Source organism: Pseudorca crassidens, chromosome 3 (genome assembly GCF_039906515.1).
Source record: "Pseudorca crassidens isolate mPseCra1 chromosome 3, mPseCra1.hap1, whole genome shotgun sequence".
NCBI lineage: Eukaryota > Metazoa > Chordata > Mammalia > Artiodactyla > Delphinidae > Pseudorca > Pseudorca crassidens.
In genome coordinates, this window is record NC_090298.1 from 64,864,535 (window position 1) to 64,885,329 (window position 20,795).

General features: G+C 33.7%; 1 protein-coding gene and 1 long non-coding RNA gene across 8 annotated transcripts in view; both read right to left on the minus strand.

The window, feature by feature from the left end:
* SSBP2 (single stranded DNA binding protein 2) overlaps positions 1-20,795 on the minus strand; it is a 306,203-nt gene that overhangs the window by 132,046 nt on the left and 153,362 nt on the right. The gene's annotated exons all lie outside the window — the stretch shown is intronic.
* LOC137221453 (uncharacterized) lies at positions 4,268-15,229 on the minus strand. The gene is made up of 3 exons (XR_010942009.1): positions 14,862-15,229; positions 12,001-13,720; positions 4,268-4,693 (listed from the first exon to the last, which is right to left on the minus strand). It is a non-coding gene; the product is annotated as an uncharacterized lncRNA (long non-coding RNA).

The following is a 20,795-nucleotide window of genomic DNA, read 5'->3' on the forward strand; positions in this document are numbered from 1 at the left end:
TTATTTTGTTTTATAGCATGAAGCTAATAACATTAACTGGGCAAGTCCTTGAATGTGTGAACATTTGTGTTAATTCTTGTACTGAGTGATACATAAGCAAACAGTCTATAAAGTATGCTTAGCACTAGTCACATTCATATGACTAAGTTGATTTCACACAGTATATATTTAAAATAAATATCCATATTTAAGAAGCAGTGTAAACCACATATTTAATTATAATCAGAAATGATATGAAAAAACCAAAAATTTACACAGTCAAAACAAGTAAAACAAGATTTATAGAAAATAATGTAAAGGTGTGCCTGTGGGGGAGGAGGTGGTAGAACAAATTACAGTTTGGAAGAGTTTGATTTTTTAGTTAACTTATAACTTGAATGGTGATAGACTTTTAGTAATTATAAACAGCATGAATATGCAAAGTAGACTCAGAATTTATAAATTTTTCTCCATCCATTTTTCACAGCAATGTATGAAACACAGCATGCAATACTATCTCTTCCCTTGAAAAGGCAGCATTAAAAATAGGTCACAGGATACAAACTGCCAGGATGAGGGCTACAAGCACAGTAGGAGTTCAAGCGATGATGGTAATAATGAGACCGCCATTACTGCTGATTCTCAGTTCTGCTGAGAAAGTTTGAATTCTCACTCCAGCCCTATCGTCATCCAGCCCTATCGCCATTTTCTATATGGTCTTGGGTGAGTCACTTAAACTCTCAGTGATTTGATTAACAGCAATTCTGAGTTGGCTTTCGTCACAAACGTATTATAAGGTCCAATAGACCCATGATGAAATGAACATGTAATACATATTCCTTTACTCATGGCCCTCGTCTCCTAAATACCTTTTATGTTGTATTTTCTCTAAGACAACGTCCAGATTTACATATGTCACAAAAGCTGAGAGATTAATTCTAAAAATATGAGAATCTTTCAGGAAGAGGATTTATTTTAGAAGGGAAAGAAAGCCCTCCAAAATATTGGTTTTACATTTTCCTCACTTCATGTGGAACAAAACTTGAAAGCAAAGTCATGAAAATGAACTAGACACTTGATCTTTGACAAATGAAGAGTGTCATGCAACCTAATATTTGTAGCATTATACTAGTTTGGAAAGACTACTCAAATAGTTACCATTCAAAACTCTAAGAATGATTTAGAAAGTGTCACTTTTTTTTTTTTTTTTTTTGCGGTATGCGGGCCTCTCACTGTTGTGGCCTCTCCCGTTGCGGAGCACAGGCGCTGGATGGCAGGCTCAGCGGCCATGGCTCACGGGCCTAGCCGCTCCACAGCATGTGGAATCTTCCCGGACCGGGGCACGAACCTGTGTCCCCTGCATCGGCAGGCGGACTCTCAACCACTGCGCCACCAGGGAAGCCCAAAAGTGTCGCTTTAATACCTCAGAACAGGGTTCGCCAGCCTTTAAAATCCATTTCATTCTAACGGACCTTTTCACTCCACCTTTTGTATACACCTATCAGCTAAAACTTTGTTAAATTTTACCTTCTATAGCTTTTAATATTAAAATAGTTACATTAAATATGTATTTTCAACTGCCTAAACTCTCTTTCATGAAGAAGATTTTTACACACTGCCCTGAACTTGTCCATTTACTACCCTACTAGCCAAATCCCAAATTTGGGCAGGATAAATTTTTTACTCATAACATTAATACATATCATTACTGAAGTAAACTTAGAAAGCTATATGAGATGGCCAGCTATTTTCCAGTAGTAATATAAATTTTTTTTTTTAAAAAGTAAGACCAGAACAACTCTCCTTTATGTTTCAATTACTTAGAAATTCAGTAACAACATCACCAAAAATATACATATTGTTTCATTTATTTATATATTAATAAAATGATATCATCAGTGCAGCAGGGAGTAGAAATGAGACAATCATCACAGGATCTTGTTCTGGAAGAACGTTTTACAATTTCTTATTTATTTTTATACAAATGAACTACATGTATAGTTAACTTTCTTGTTTTCCTTTTTTGTTTTTTCTTCTTTTCTTGCTATTCCTTCCTCCTTTCATCCTTCCCTTCCTCTCCTTCATCCCTCTTTCCTTATTCCTTCCTTCCATCCATCGTTGGTTTTTGGCTGAGACCACAATTTCGACAAGAAATAAAAACTGCATTACTCAGGAAGGAAGCTAATAAGTTTCCCCTCCCCAAATGCTATTAGAGACTTCCTGAATAAATGAGAAGCACATTAATTTAAAAAAAAAAAAAAAAGGAGGGTGCTTGCAAAAGCAACGAAAACAGATTCTGGTTTTCATTATGATTAAAATAAACTTGAATAATAAATGTCCTATTAGGACACCTTGCACATCTATGGCCAGTGAAGTTTGCTCCCAACAATTGTGTGTATTTCTTCAGTGCATTGTTAAATAAAGTTATTTTGTTATTGGGACTTCTACCATTTCCCTTTAAGATAATCCCATAACATAATGGATTGCAGTAACAGCAAATTTCTTTTAAATATAATTATTACTGAAATTCTTCATTCCAAATCTTTCCCATTATTCACTGTCATAATAGTAGAATAGATGGATACAATTTATACACATAAACACATATACATACATATGTATACACATATACATATGTGCATGTGTTTAATTATAAATATACATTATTGAATTTACTTAATTTTATGTAATTATTTACATATTTAATTGACACATGGGCTCAAATTTTACATTTTACATAAAAATGCCATTTGTATCCACATATATTCTTGTTCTGAGGCTCTCTATTCTTTTATTTTAACAAGGTTACGTAAAAATTCCTCTTACAAGTTATATTTTAATTATAGTTAATGAATCATCAGCCTATTTGACTAATATTTAAAGGACAAAGAGAACACGGGTTTTGGGGGTTATTTTTTGCTTTGGTTTTCTGTTTGTTTTGAATGACAATTTATCCACAAGTCGGTAGTTTGTAGCCCAAGCTTCAATCTTGAGATTGCTCTCAACAAATGATTTGGTCATTATAGAGATAATAAATACCATTCATAGTGATAATTTAAATAAAAATATATGACTTAAGAGATGAGATTTGGTAAAAATTGGTTTCTCTTCTATTTCGATGACTCCTAACATAGTACAGCCACTGAAGTCAACTTAATGTTTACCAAGATCCATTGAGCTTTATAGTGAGCATCTGGGTAGTGCTACGGTGCAGATGTTGAATAGAATACCACAGTAAAACTACTTCAAGTATCACCTGGTTAATAACAGTACTTCATTGAAAACATTACTTTCTGTAATTTGACTTAGCTTTGCCCAAATAAAAGCTGTTCACTTTTTATTTTAAGGCACAATTGTGACTTCTTACAAAACAAAGCCCTCAACTTCTATAATAAAGTATAGGTTTTATTCATAGCTAAACAACTGAATTTAGTTTTTCAAATTAAATCTAAATCACTAATATAAAGCATTATCTACAAGTCACAAAAATTAAAAACATCTCCATAAACCAAACTGAAAAATCTGAATCTTGGAAATGAGAGACAAAGCCTAAATGTAATTTATAACTTATATACCTCTATTTTCTCTTTTTTTGAGGGAAACTATACTCTCGGGCAGTGCTCATATCAGATGCTGGTTAAATATAAGGAACTGAAGGACTTGAAAGTGTTTATTAGTGGCATCATCAAATAATTTCTCCAACTTTTTTGGTAACCAACAAGAAGCATTTTCTTTATGCATCTTCCAGGAGTCTCATCTTTGCCTAACCCTGACAAACTATTCTTCCCAATCTAATTCATTTTGGCTTCTATGTCTCATCCTACTACTAGATGATTTTATTAATACTACAGTAACACATGTTCATTGTAGGAAAATCAGAAAACATATGAGAACCAGTAAGAAAATAAAAATCAACTGTAATCTCACCATTCAGAATCTACAATTAACATTTTAATATAAATTTTTAAAAATAAAAATGAGATTAAGGTATAATCTGCATAGGTTTGTAAAGCGATATTTCCATTTAGCAATACACCCTAAATAGCTTCTACTTTTCTAATTCCCTTCACATTTTTAGTATCTTAATTTCTCTTTTTCACAAAAGAATTCTCTGAGTCCTTACTGCGTTATTATTCTAGACAAGAGGTCAGCAAACTTGTTCTGAAAAGGGCTAAACAGTAAACATTTTAGGCTTTGTAGGCCATATAGTCTCTGCTACAACCATTTAACCCTGGTGTGGTAGTGCAAAAGCAATCACAGACACACATCAAGAATGGATATATCTCAATAAAGTTCCCAATAAAACTTTATTTTAAAAAGCAGGCAGAGGGCTGTAGTTTGCTAACCCCATATTCTAGACAACTGCTTAAAAAGAAATATTGCATATCATGATCACTATCACCTACAGCTGAATATGTTACAGATTATCTTTATACTCGACCTCTTCTATCCATACAGATTTACCCCAGCACACATCACCAAGGAGTATGTTCATTTCCTTTGGTAATTGCAAATATGATTCTTCAAAAGTGGTTGAAAATCATCCATGCCGGAACGGTACCAGAAAGACTTCCCCAGCTCAGTCTGTGTCTTAGAAACCTGTATTTCAATAGCAAAGTAGAAGGATGCTCTTCCCTCTCCCCTTTAGCCAACAGAAGTCCAAGTTAAATGGGTAGTAACTTGCTGACACAGAATTTTCATCCCTGTTTCAAATCTATGAAAGAGAGAGAAATTGAGATTGAAGGAGTTGGAATAGCAGGAAACCTACAAGTTTACATGCATCCAAATCCATGCTTTCCTCCTTCCCCACTGTGACAATAAGAGGGCTTTCTCTTCCTAAGGTCTCTCTATTTATTTATACTTGCTATGGATCCTATTCCCTACTGCTTTGTCATCATGGTTCAAAAACTCTCTTTTTATTCTGTCTCTCTCTCTCCCCCTTCCTTCCTTCCTTCTCTTGTCTCTCTAACCCCTCCCTCTCTTTATGTGTGTTCTCTCATCAGCATTTAAACTTATCTAATATTTGCTTATCTTAGAAGGCCCTTCCTCAATCTCAAACAGTACTCCCTATGCCCCTGTTCTCCCTTTTCACATTCTAGTTTCAAGACAGAATTGTCTGCACTTTCCTTTTCTCATTTTTCTCATATATTCCTCAATCTGCTGCAATCAGGTTTTTGCTCCCATTTGATCCACAAAAACTGACTAAAGTTATCAGTGAAACCCTTATTGTTAAATCTGTCTGTCACTCTGATCACTTATCTTGCTGGTCAAAAGTACAAATTACATAGTCGAATAATCTGAGTTCAAATCTTGATTGTCAATTAGCCAAGCGTTTTCTTGGGCAAGTCACGTAGCTGCTCTGTATGTACCTCACTTACCTCATCTGGAAAACTGGGACATGTTAATACCTAGCTCAAAGAATTGTGATGAAAATTAAATTAATGAAACATGCAAAACTGTTTACAAGAGTGCTTAGCCCACAGTAACGTCTATATAAATGTTAGTTATTACTGACCTCTCAGCAGCATTTGACACTATGAACCTCTCTCTCCTTTCTGAAAACATCTCTTTCTATAACACATTCTCTAGGGTGTTTTCTTACCTCTTTGATTCATCCTTCCTAATCTCACTTTCATGTTCCTCTTCTTTATAAGCTGGTTTCTCTCCTAAGGTCACCTTTCTACTCACATGACATCTTCTTCCTAGGCAATCTCTTTCATTTCCATGGCTTCAATTACCATTCAGTGTCTTCCAGTCTATTATCGCCCATCAAAACTTTTCTTCCTATCCAGACACCTGTATAAACTGGCTCTAGTACATCATCACTTGGCTATCTCAAAAGCATCCCAAGCTCCACATGTTTAAAACTCACTCCATCTTCCCAACTCCTACCCTATCTTCAACATTCAGTAAAGGTCCTGTCAGTTCCATCTCTTAATAGGTATCAAATCTGTTCACATCTCTCCTTCCCTACTGCAGGCTAGGCAACTATCAACTTTCATCTCTATTATTTCTATAGACTTTTACCTCAAGTCTCTGCTTGAGTCTTAAGGCCCCCTTCAATATATGTTACACAATGCAATCGAAACATACTCTCTAATTGCAAATCTGATCAATGCAAAAAAAAGTTTAGTGGTTATGCATTGCCCTTATGAAACTCTGGCACTCCTTAATGTAGATTTTAGAAGCATTCATGGCCTATATACCTCTTGAGCTTTGTGTCATATCCCCACCCTTTCCCCACCACAGGTTTTCTGCATAGATGATCATGTCATCTGCAAATAAAGACAATTTTACCTCTTCCTTTCTGTTTGCCCTTTTTTCCTTTTTCTTGCCTAAGTGCACTGGCTAGAACCTCCAGTATGGTTTTGAATGTTAAGTAGTAAAAGTGGACACCTTGCTTTATCTGTCCACTTTTTCCCCCTACCATCTTGTTGATAGTAGGGGGAAAACATTCAATATTTTACCATGAAATAGTATGTTAGTGGTAGGATTTTATCAAATTGAGGAAGTTCTTTTTTTATTCCCAGTTTGCTGTGGGTTATAAAAGATGAACGTTGGATTTTGTCAAATGCTTTTTCTGTATTTACTAGATGACACGTTGCCTTGACTGATTTTCAAACGTTAAACCAACCTTATATTCCTGGGACGAGCTCTACTTGCTCACAGTATTCACATCCTCTTTATATACTGTTGGATTCTGTTTGCTTAACTTTTGTCAAGAATATTTTTGCATCTATATTCATGTGGGATACCAGTCCTTAGTTATCTTTATTGGAATGTCTTTGTCTCCTTTTGGCGGCAGGATAAAGCTGGCCTCACAGAATGAGTTGGGAAGTATTCTCTCTTCTTCAATTTTCTGGAAGAGTTCATGTAGAATTGGTATTATTTCTTCCTGAAAATGTTTGATAGATTTCAGAGTAAATCTATTAGGGTGTGGATTTTGTTTTGTGGGAATGTATTTACATACAAATTCAACTTCTTTAACTAACAGCTATTCAGATTGTCAATTTCTTCTTGAGTGGGCTTTGGTAATTTGCACCTTTCGAGGAATTTGTCCGTTTCATCTAAATTGCAGAATGTACTGGTACAAAGTTATTATCTTTTCAATATATATAGAATATGTAGTAATGCCATCTCTCTTATCTCTCATCTCACTGGATTTTGTGTCTTTTTTTTTCTTACCAGTTAGCTATAGATTTATCCAATTCACTGATCTTCTCAAGAAATCAACTTTTGGTTTTATTGGTTTTCTCTACAGTTTTTTTTATTTCATTAATTTCCACTCTGGTCTTTATTATTTCTATTTTCTTTCTGTCTTTGGTTTTATATGCCTTTTTTTCCCTACTTGCTTGAGGTTGAAGCCAAGGTCACTAATTCGAGGCTTTTCTTTCTTTCTAATACAGGTGATTTTCCTTTAAGTATTGGTTTAGTAAGCAATCCACAAATTTTTATGTGTCACTTTTCATTTTCATATACTTAAAAGCTTGTAAGTTTTTGGGAATTTTCCAGATACTTTTCTGTTATTGGTTTCTAAATTAATTCCATTTGGTTAGAAAGCATAGTTTGTATGACTAGAATCCTTATAAATTTATTGAGATTTAAGTTTTATGGCCAAGAATACTGCTTAACTTGGTATATATTTAACATGCATTAGAAAAAAATGTATATTCTGCTATTATGGGTAGAGTGTTCTATAAATATCCATTAGGCTAAGTTAGTTAACAGTGTTGTTCCTATATTCTGTATCCTTACTGATTTTCTATCCACTTTTTTCTATCAATTATTGATAGAAGGGTATCTCCAACAACAGTTATGGATTTCTTTATTTCTTTTTTAAAATTTTTTATTTTTGTTTTATATTGGAGTATAGTTGATTTACAATGTTGTGTTAGTTTCAGGTGTACAGCAAAGTGATTTACTTATACATATATCTGTTCTTTTTCAGATTCTTTTCCCATATAGGTTATTACAGAGTATTGAGCAGAGTTCCCCATGCTATACAGTAGGTCCTTGTTGATTATGTTTTACATATAGTAATGTGTATATGTTAATCCCAAACTCCTAATTTATTTCTCCCCCTCCCCTCTTTCTCCTTAGGTAACTATAAGTTTGTTTTCTAAGTCTGTGAGTCTATTTCTATTTTGTAAATAAGTTCATTTGTATCATTTTTTAAGAATCCGCATACAAGTGATATCATATGATATTTGTCTTTCTCTGTGTGACTTACTTCACTTAGTATAATAATCTCCAGGTTTATCCATGTTGCTGCAAATGGCATTATTTCATTCCTCTTTTATGGCTGAGTAATATTCCATTGTATATTAAGTACCACATTTTCTTTAGCCATTCATCTGTCAGTGGACGTTTAGGTTGCTTCCATGTCTTGGCTATTGTAAAAAGTGCTGCAATGAACATTGGGGTGCATACATCTTTTCTAAGTATGGTCTTCTCTGGATATATGCCCAGGAGTGGGACTGCAGGATCATATGGTAGCTCTATTTTTAGTTTTTTAAGGAACCTCCATACTGTTCTTCATAGTGGCTGTACAATTTACATTCCCACCAACAGTGTAGGAGGGTTCCCTTTTCTCCACACCCTCTCCAGCATTTATTGTTTGTAGACTTTTTGATGATCACCATTCTGACTGGTATGAGGATTTCACTACTTCTTTTTATAGTTCTATTAGTTTTTACTTCCTGAATTTTGAAGCTCTGTTAACAGGCACATAAACGTTTCGTTACTATATCCTCTTGATGAGTCGACCCCCTTATTATTTAAAATTTTTTTAAAAATAAGACTTGTATATATTTTTATATATACAACATGATATACAACATCATGATTTGATATACATACACATGGTGAAATAATTACTACAATCAAGCTAATTGACATATCATCTCTTCACACAGTTACCTTTCTGTGCATGTGTGATGAGAGTAGCCAAAGTCTACTCTCTTAGCAAATTTCCAGTATTCAATATGTCATTATTAGCTATGGTCATCATGCTGTACATTAGATCTCCAGACTTATTCACCTTACATAACTGCAAATCTGTACCCCTGACCACCATCTTCCCACCTCTAGTAACCACTGTTCTACCTTTTTTTTTTCATTTATATGACTTTTTTAGATTCCACATGTAATTGAATCATGCAGGTTTTTTTTCTTTCTGTGTCTGGATTACTTCACTTCCCATAATGTCCTCCAGGTTCATCCATGTTGTTGCAAATGGTGGGTCTCCTTTTCAAAGGATTGTTAATGTTCCATTGTGTAGGAGTACATCACAAAATTTCTCTGACCCCTTTATTACATGAAATGACCTTCTATATCCCTGGTTATATTTCTTTGTTCTGAAATCTTCTAACAATAATATAGCCACTTCAGCTTTGCTTTTGATTAGTATGCAATGTATCTGTTTCTTTACACTTAATGTGGGTTTCTTGTAGGCAGCATATAGTTGGATCTTGCTTTTTCATCCAATCTCGCAATCTCTGCTTTTAAAATGGGATGTTTAGATTATTTATACTTAATGTGATTCTTGATATGGTTAAGTTTAAATCTACCATCTTGCTATCTGTCTTCTATTTATCACATCCATTCTTTACTCCCTCTTTCCTCTTTCCTACCCTCTTTTCAATTAATTGAATATTTTTTAATAATTCCTTTTTTATCTCGTTTGAGGAGTTATTACCTATAACTCTTTTTCTTATTTTTAAGGTTGCCCTAGGGTTTATAATATCCATATTTATGTAGTATACATACTTATACTATATGCTACCACTTCATGTATAGCATAAAGAACCTTGTAACACTATACTTCATCTCTCTCCTCCCACCCTTTGTGTCATTGTTGTACATTGTACATGTGTATGTGTTATGCACCACGTGGTACATTTTTTTGTTTGAAGTCATTTATCTTTAAGTGAGATGTGAATTGTAATAAAAACATCTTATATATTTATTCACATATTTACAATTTCTGATTTTCTTCATTCCTTTGTGTAGCTCCATATTCCTTTCGGTGTCATTTTCCTTCTGCCTCAAGGACTTCCATTAACATTTCTTTTAGACAATTCTGTTAGTGATGAATTCTTTCAGCTTTTGTATGTCTCAAAAAGCCTCTATTTTGCCTTTGTTTTTGAAGGATATTTTCACTGAATACAGAATTCTACATTGATTCCCCCCAATACTTTAAAGATGTTCCACGGTCTTCTCACTTGCACTGCTTTTGATAAGAAAATTTCTAGAATCCTTAAGATTTTCTCTTTGTTACTGGTTTTGAACAATTTAATTATCATGTGCATTGGTGCATTTTTCTTTGTGTGTGCATGCTTGGGTTCTTTGAAACTCTTGAAATTCTAAGTTTATAGTTTTCATAAATTTGGATAACCTTTGTTGATGATTTCTGTAAAGACTTTTTCTGTCTTTCCTCTCCTTTGGTCTATCTCTTCTGTCTATCTCTCTCCTCTCCTTTGGTGACTCCAGTTCCAAGCATATTAGACCACTTGAGGTTGGCCCATAGCTCACTGCTGCTCTACTTAACTCTTTTTTTTTTTTTCATTTTTTTCCCTCTCTGTGTTTCATTTTGAATAATTTCTATTGCTATGTCTTCAAGTTTATTAATCTTTGCTTCTGCAATGTCTAATCTACCATTAATTGCATCCAGTGTATTTTGCATCTTTAGAATTTTAGTTGTTTTTACATATTCCATGTTTTTGCCTAATATGTTCAAGCTTCCCTCTAACTTTCTGAAGACACTGAAAATTATAACAACTGTTTTAATGTCCTTGTCTGCCAATTCTAACATCCATGTCAGTTCTGGATTAGTTTTGATTGCTTTTCCTTATTATGGGTCAGATTTTCCCACTTCTTTGCATTGCCTGGTCATATTTGATCAAAAGCAGACATTATACTTTGTTGGGTGCTGGATATTTCTACATCCCTATAAATATTCTTGAATTTTGTTCTGAGATACAGTTACTTGGACACAGTTTGATCCTTTTGGTTCTTGTTTTTAAGATATCATAGGTGGGACTGGAATAGCCTATAGTCTAGGAATAATTATTCTCCACTACTGTAGCAAGGGTCTTCTGAGTAGGATACCCAATGGCCTGTGAATTATGAGGTTTTGCACTCTTTCTGCCATATATTTCTATAGCACCCTGTACTTCCCCTATATAAAGCACCTCTTATACTTCATTGAAATTGCCATTGTGGTTGTCTTCTCATTATGTAGTTCTTTCACCATACTGTTGCTATATTAAGTTCATACTTAAGCAATGCATATTTTGTATTCCTAACACCTGGCACAGTCCTGGCACAGCAGATACTAGCTGAATAAATAAGAACATTCATAGGTGTATGTTGACAAAATACAAAATTTTACATGTTTAAACAAAATTTTTATAAACCCATGGTTTAAGACTGAACTTTTTCTAACTTGCATGATTTTTTAAACATACTGGTATACTTTTATTCTTAGGGAAATCATAACCACCTACATATTTGAATATGAAACCTTGGCTCAACTTGTATTTGTTTTTTATATAAATTTCTTTCTTTCTTTCTTTTTGGCTGCATTGGGTCTTCGTTGCTGTGTGCGGGCTTTCTCTAGTTGCGGCGAGCAGGGGCTACTGTTGCGGTGCGAGGGCTTCTCATTGCAGTGGCTTCTCTCGTTGTAGAACACGGGCTCTAGGTGTGCAGGCTTCTGTAGTTGTGGCACGTGGGCTCAGTAGTTGTGGCTCACGGGCTCTAGAGCGCAGGCTCAGTAGTTGTGGCGCATGGGCTTAGTTGCTCTGTGGCATGTGGGATCTTCCCGGACCAGGGCTTGAATGCGTGTCCCCTGCACTGGCAGGCGGATTCTTAACCACTGTGCCACCAGGGAAGTCAACTTGTATTTTACTTTCTGTCTCTTTCAAGATAACTTTTATTTCCCTTTCTATCTCTTTCACATTAGGCTCCAGACTAAACTAATAGTCAAAGCAAAAGATTTATTCTACAATGTAGCAGTATTACCTATATTTTCTGTGACTTGTCAGAACTGGACATCTGGTCTCTTAAGCAGTGTTGTGATACTTAGATCAGAGCAACAGCTAAGAAACTCAGCATGCTTAGAAAGATGTTCTGAAACACATTTATAATGTTATAAAAATTGGAAATTAACTGCAAACGAGTAATGATTTCTGCATTAAAATCTGAGTTATTAAACCTTATAATTTCTCTTTTTATCAAAATATCACTTAATTATATTTCTAATATGGACCCTTTATTTTAATATATATCACTTTAGTAATAATTAAACCTTTTGTATATCCAAGTCTGTATATCAATAAAAATGTCTTTATATAAAGCAACTGTCAAAATCTTAAGGTTTCCTTAAAAGACTGTAAAAACACTTGTCTTCACAAAACAATAAACAATTTATTCTGATAGAGTACTGTAGAAGGTATCAGAAGTCTAGTTTCATTTGTCCTTAACTGATCGAAAATTCTTAAATAAGCTTTTAATTTGCTTATTAAACAAAGCAAAATTATCTTGAATAAATATTCTGTTTCTTTCGATTATTCTGTGGTTTCCAGATATACAATTCCCACAATTAGTGACTGAAAAAAAGGCTGTTTCTCCTAAAAAATAAAACTTTAATAAACTATATTAAATAACAGAATACAATGGTATAACAAGTGAGCCTTTTACTATGTGCCATGGTTAATTGTATAATACTTCCTATTTAGTTAGAAAAAAAGAGTAATGCTCCTACTAGATTATGTCATTTCCAATTTTTTTAAAAAGGTTGTGTCTAAATTTTAAGAATGAGTAATTTTCTTGGGATTTAAAATATCAAGCCCGTAGGTTAACAGCCAGAGAACCTTTATATTTCACTGTCCTGCTCTCCGTTTAGACAGGAACATAGATGTGACTATACACTCTTTACCGTTAAAGGGTTGCAGAAAATTTTAAAACATAGCCAGAACTTAAGCTTATCCTACCAAAACAAAGGATATTAATCCTTTGGAAGAACTTCAGAATCGACTTGTAAGGAAAGCAGGCATTATGGCATAATAGCATAAGTATTATTCTAGCGAGATATGAATAGAAAGCTACCACAATACATATTTTTTCACCCCTGGCCTCCCCTAGTCCTTACTCTTTTCACACTCCATCAGGAGAGAAGCAGCATTCTTAGATTTTACAGAGATACATTTTAACATAATGACTATAAAATTATGTTTTATAAATAAGTTCTGTTTTCATTAAGTATTAGTAGAAGAATGTGTTTAAGAAATTACAGAATTTTTAAGAACCATTACAAATTGCTGTAGGATTTAAAAAAAAAAAAGACTGTTGTCCCACTCCCCAGACTTCACCACTGTCTTTTGATCAAAAGAATTTCTCCTTTCCCAGAAATCTTTTCTACAATTAATGTTTTCAGAAATTAGTTTTCTCACTTACTTTAATAAATGTCTAAATGTGCTAGAGTAAAATATCACACCAAATAAGTATAATCCCCTGATAAATCTTTCCCCAAGAATGTTTCTTTTCTGCTTTACTATAGGAACATCTTATGACACTGGAAAATAAAAGTTGAAGAAACTGAGAATAGAAAAAGGAAGCAAAGTACTGCTAATAGTCTCTTAAAACCTAGAAAACAATGAGTATTATCTCTAAAACATGGCTGTAAGTATCTTTAAAAATCTTGTCTTCTTATTCATAGCAGTGAATGATGGCAATGCAGTATCTGGAAAAAAAATAGTCAGTGCTTTTCCACTTGTTAATACTGAAAAAAAAATTCTACTTAATAACTTCTAGTCCAAACCAGTAGCCTTAGGAAATAAGTCCAGAAACAAACATTGTCAAATAAATAAATAGGCAAGCCAAATTATTAGATAAAACTCTTCTATTAAATACTAAATGTAAGAAAATTTTTAGATTGAGGGGAAAAAAACTATCTAAAATCAACTGCATTTTGTTTTCAATGACATATTACTGAGAAGAAATCCTGAGTTGTAGCAGTGCAGAAGGAAAGAAATCAATAAAGCACTACAGAGTAGAATTGCATCTAGATAGCAATTGTACACTGTAAATGCCTCTCATTCATCATAATCTGCTCAAATTAAAGATTCATTTTTAAGGTCTTGCGAACTCACTAAAGCAATATCACAACTTCTTTTTTTAAAATCACATGAAATATGAAGGCAGTCTTGAACATGATTAAAATGCTTAGACCTTTTTTACTTATATAACAATGACGACTAAACAGTACAAAAAGAAGTACAATTCTAGCAAGAAGGTATTTTCCATTTTTGTTATTTATCTTAGTTGTCTATAGCAAGTAATATACACATTCTTTCAAATCCCATTAATAGAGAGGACTATAAGAAACATTCACTTTCCTATATGTCATTTTTCATGTAAACGTATATCCTAACTATACAAGAATATGGCATTTTATAAGAGATAACTGATTAAATTGGTTCCCTGTACTAAATAATTGACACTAAAAACAACCAATGTGAAAAAAGAAAAACATACCATTAAAATCATCTAATCATATGGTATGTATGTAAGAACAACCATCCCATGTCCTAAGGATCTCATGAATTAAACAAAACAAAATACATCTTTTTTGGAAATCCTAAATAGATATCATTGCTTATATACAAACTCCAAAAGAAGCCATAAAACAGATACTAAAATTTAGTTTCTTAACAAGGTAGAAAATCAATATACTATATATAGGATATGAACATTTAGATACTGAAATTTTAAAAGTGCCATTTATTATACCACAAAAATCATAAAAATATTCTGCTATAAATCCAAAAATATGTGTGCTAAAAGCTACAAATCACTAATAAAAGAAATTAAAGAAGACTTACATGGAGAAATGTGTAGTGTTCAAGAATGGGAAGACTCAATATTGTTACCATTTCAGGTCTCCTCAGACTACCTATAGACTCAACACAGTTCCAATCAATATCCCAACAGGATTGCTTTGCAGAAATCAAAAGCTGATTCCAAAATTTATATAAAAATGAAAAAGAATTAGGATAGCCAAAACAATTTTGAAAATGAAGAACACAATTGGAAGTCTCACACTACCTGATTTCAAGACTTATATAAAGCACAGCAAAGAAGGTAACAAGGCCATGGAGAGAGGATAGAGGATCCATACATACTGTGATTTTAACCAAGATGCAAATGCAGTTCAATGGAGAAAGACGAGTCTATCTGTGGAATCTTGGTCTAAACAAAGATTCCCTTAATATATCACCAAAAGTAAAAATTGATAAATTGGACTTCATCAAAAGTAAGAACTTCTGCTCTTGGAAGGATACTATTAAGAACAAGCCACAGCAGGGAGAAAATATATGCAAATCACATTTCTGATAAAATTTTTGTATTCTGAATATAAAGAACTCTCAAAACTTAAGAAAACAACCCAGTTTTAAAAATCAGTAGAAGATCTTAATAGACACCTCACCAAAGATATAGGGATGACAAATAAGCACGTGAAAAGGTATTCAGCATCGTTATTCAAAAGTAAAATGCTAACAAAACCACAATCAGGAAACAGTACATACTTATTAGAATGGCTAAAAACAGAAACAAAAATCCCCACAAAACCTGACAATAACAAGTGCTGGTGAAAACACAGAGCAACTAGAACTCTCATAACATTGGTGGTGGGAATGCAAAATGGTACAGATGCTTTGGAAAGCAGTTTGGAAGTTTCTTGTAAAGTCAAACATAGCATCATACAACACAACAATCCCATTCCTAGGTATGTACTCAAATGAGGAAAGAAAAAAAACCACCACAATCCTATGTTTATATTGGCTAATTCATAACTGCCCCAAACCAGAACAACTCAAATGTCTCTCAAGTAAGGAATGAATAAACAAATTGTGGTATATTCATACAATGGAATACTACTCAACAATATGAAGGACAAACTACTGATTCATGCAACATGATGGATTAATCTCAAATATATTATGCTAAGTGATTGAAGCCAGAATCAAAAGGCTACATGTTGTATGATTCCATTTATATGACATTCTAGACAGGCAAAACTACAGGGGCAGATCAGTGGTCACCAGTGGCTGGGAATGGGGGGGAGGTGCTAACTATGAAGGACTAGGGGGTAATTTTCTTAGGTGATGGAATTATTCTGTATCTCCACTGCAGTGGTGGCTGCATGGCTTTGTGTTCATCAAAACTCACAGGACTATACACCAAAAAGGGAGAATTTTATTGTATCTAAGTTATTCATTAATATAAAGAGTGGGGGGAAAACACCATAATCAGACAATGAGAAATATTCAATACTGAGTTATCTGATTATGAACGTAGGTTGAAAAACATGATCTTCCCAAATTTCAGCTAGTCCTGGATACTGTTCAAGATTTTACTACTATAAGGCAATATTCTATCATTTAGTAGGTAAAAATAACATTTAAAATAATAAAATAAAAAACTGGGAAACTATTGTATACACAGATAATATGCAAAAATAGGTCATGCATGCCCTCTATTCTCAAGACCACCTCATTTCATGTATTGAACACGTATCCATTTAAAGAACACAAGGCAAGAAATATCACTAATGTATAATCAAAGTAACGACACTATAGTGTGTTCGGGGAAAAAAATCATGGGCTTTGGGGACAGACAGATAAACAGGCCTAACTTCAAGTCTTATTTATGCTGCTTACTTAAATTAAGAATGTCACTTAAATTACCTTAGTTGATTACACAAGAAGTAACAGAAAAACACCTCGCTCCTTGCTGGCTTCTAAATCTTCCATGAAATATTCCCTTGCTTCTTCCCTCCCCTCCCTCTGTTCTTTTCTAAAGGCCCAAGTTTTCCAAAAGTGGTCGATCTGAGAATGTAAAAGGTAACCGCTTTTTAAAAGAACAGTGTTCTTATTAAGAAAATCCTCATGAATTAGTCCCACCAGCTTCCCTCTCATTTATATTGCCACAACTCTCAACTGCGGATGTACCACTGATCTATTATTATCAATGAGTAGTTAGTGTCTCAGAGGTGGCCAATCTCTAGGCTAATCAGTGATCTGTGAGGCAGGCAGACTTGAAGAGCTCTGCTTAGAAAAAGTAATGGTCATTTGTTTAGCCAGTCAGACCGAATATTCTCAGACATAAACAAGAGAAAACTGGCTAATCAGCAGCAAAAGAAAGAGCCAATACACAGAGACAAGTAGAGTGTGAATGATTGTGTGCATGCAAAAGAAGGGGAATGTGTGTGTAGAGAACACACTTGCCAGGACAGTGCCTGCCTGAAATGGCTGGGTGATGAGAGAGAGAAAGAAGCTAGAACCTAGAGCTGCTTTGCTACCTAATAGTTGTCTAGTTTCAGTTCTTTATCCACTTTATGAGTCCTTATAATAAAATTCCTTTTTCTTAAAATGGTATAGTAAACATTTTTCATTGCCTATTCTACCCTTAACCACTTTCAGAAAAATTTTTTCCTGGGATTGTCATCCCTAAGGACTATATACAGCTTATTGGCTCAAAGGAAATATCTGACCCAACGCAGCCTACCCCAACCAGATTCTCTCAAGACCAAGTTACTCATACTTATACAGACAGTGATTGATTCTCTAGTAAAAGACAGGCAGAGTTAGGGTTGTAATCAGAATCTTAGAATGTCAAAGTCTCATGTAAAATAAGGCTATGAATTATGAGAAATCAAGAGAAAGCTGGACTAAAGAATGAGCCAGTCATTTTACAAGCTTTGATATTCAAAAGCTCTCTCCTGGTTTCCTGCTCCTTCTAATGACAAACATCACCTTACAAAATTCTTACAAGGACAATTATGATGACTGCTGTTTGGCCAACACTGGTTGCACAACTATCAACTGTAAGATGTATTCTAATTACAGGGATGTTAAAATGTTAAAAAAAAAAAAAAGTGCATCTTAGAAGTGATGAAATAATATTTCAATTTGGTTCATTAACTGTATTCAAAGGGATGCTCTGGTGCTTGAAAATAGTTCTGCTCTCTTAATTTAGAGTTCCTCTCCCACTCTCTCTCCACACACATATATCGCTATCATGGAAATTAGTTCTAGAAACATCTTGCTAGTTGCTGCCAAAGAAGCAAAACTTTATATACTTACACTTTTGTGTTCCCTGTCTACTTGAAATTTCAAAAGTAATACCATGGTACCTGAAAAGAACCAATTCCTATGATTCCCACCCCTACTCCAATCAAAAAAGTGAACTTTGCAAGATGATAAAGTATTATGTACAGTATTCTTGTGTATCTGTTCCTCTCAATATCCCTTTCCATTTGCAATGATTAATGATTCTTTACCATATAATAAGAGCAGCTTATTACCATCTTCAGTTTCTTTTAGGAATATATTTCTAAATTAAAAAGTTGGGACTGTTTTTTTCAAACAGTCCAATAATGGAGCACAGTATCTGAAATTAGCCTATCTTAAAAAAATCTAAACAAAGTCACTTTACCACAAGTTAATGTCTGTTGATTATCATCCTGTAATAGCAACTATTTAAAAAAATTTTTTTTACATATGTAGAACACAGTAAATTTTTCAAAGCTGTGATAAACTCATTTCCTCACATCACATAAACTCACTGTGAAAGAACCAACCGTATACTTCACTTTGGAGTCTTCAGCACCTATAACAGTGCTTACCTCAGAGGAGACGGACTAAAAGGATTTGATGACTGAAATATCCATTTCATGGGAAATCTTAGTAAAGTGATTACGTAAATTTAGGCTAGTAAACCTTAAATTTGGAGTATCTTACACATTCAGAAAAAGAAATGTTTCCAGCCAATATATTCAATTTATTTCTTAATCTGGCTAAAAAGGAAGGTTGTATGTTCGTATATCTTAACCTTCATTCTTAAAAAATACTCAACTCAGAATAATACTTTCATTTCATCAATCATTTAGTAGTAAGAACTCAAAGAAGAAAATATCAGGCTCAAGGAGAACCATAACAAAAATGAAAATTCCTGATTACTGAATACATGTGTACAGCAACTGAAAAAAAAGTATACAAAGATAAAATCTAGGACTATTTATTTGTCAAAGACAGGCTGTGAGTAATATATCTTCATTCAATTTACTAATCTATTTAGACTCTGATAAATAACGGTGCTAAATAGCTTTTTATACTGTTAATGCAGTATGCATGTAAGGCTCAGATTACAAACTGAATCCTTATGAGAGTAAGGTAATTTTACTCTGTCCCATAGTTTATTCTGAAAATGTGTACTATTATTCCAAAGGAAGAGAGGAAACAACGCAGTTGTCTACATACAAACATTACTAGCATTATTAAAATAATATAAAGCAAGTTTTAAAAACAGAGACATTAGGATGCATATATTTTTATATTTAAAAAAATACAATATTTAAAAATTTCCCTTTGTGCATACCTGACAAACAAATTTTTCTCTATAAATAACAAGCCAATATTTAAAGTTGGGTATTTGTCCTCCATAAATGGTCTTAAGAAATCTAGCTTGTAGAAGAGTCTATGTTAGAAATATAAACATATGTGTGAAAATACCATAAACAAAGGTATACAGAAAAATATGGGAGGAAGCAAGGAGTGAGAGAAGGAAGGAAAGAAAGAAGGAAAGAGAAAAGGGAGGGAGAGAGGCGAGATCTTCCAAAGTCTTGCCCAAATATCAAAGTCTTCTGAGGCTCTTCTGAATCAGAGAGTATGTCTGAGAATTCCAGCCAGGTGTTACTAATCTAGGTCTTAGAATAAAAGAAAGGCAGAAGAGCACCAAGATACACCAAGTATCTTTAATAATATCAAATAAATTTTCCGAGGAAAGAAAGGATTTCTGTATTTTTAATTTTTCTTTTGAAATTACATACAGTAAAATTCACTCTTTTCTGGTGTAAATTTCTGTGAGTTCTGACGAAAGCACAGTGTAACCACCACCACAATCAAGATACAGACAACTTTATCACCCCCAGATTCCCTCGTGCTGTCTCTTTGTATCCTGTGTCTTAGTCTAACCATTAAATTTAGCTATCTTTTGTTTAGTGAAACAGCTTAACAAAGGTGACTGAGGAGTGGGGGAATAACTACTTTTAGTTAAACTCTTAAAAATTATTTACATGGGAGATACATTTATATCCTAGAAGTAATCCTCCATGACTCCACGATGTTACAAAACAAAATAAAGTACACAATTAGACTGATGATTTTCTCTAAACATCTGATTGCTCTCCAATGCTGAGAATCTCCACTGCTGGTACAGTCATGCCAAATCTACTTTGTTCCACAGAATTAAATCAGCAGTATCCTTACAAAATATCCACAACTAAAGTCAACCTCTACATATATAAGCGGCAACTAATACAGTTGTAATTTAAAAGGCATATCAAACTGCTTTTTGCAGACAGGTTTTTTTTAAGCCTCTCACAGGTAGAGCAACAGCTGTTACTGAATAGTTCTAGTCACTAGAGAATTTCTTTTAGCACAGTTTGACATCACGGCCTAAATTCAAAGTGACACCAAATTAAAGCTTGTTATGGTAATAATCATGGCAGTGTAAAGTGGTTTAGAAAAACCTGAAGTCTGAGACTTCAGATATAATTTCAATTATATCACTGTTGAGTCTGCTAGTTTCAAATCTTACTTTAAGATAAAACTATAATGACTTAAAAATGTTTAAAACTTTGATAAGAAAAAAGACATCCCATAAATGGGCAATACATTAATAATAAACCCTTCCATTTAAATGATACATTACTTGTCTAGCAGAGGAACAGGATGAGGTAAATATCTCTTCAG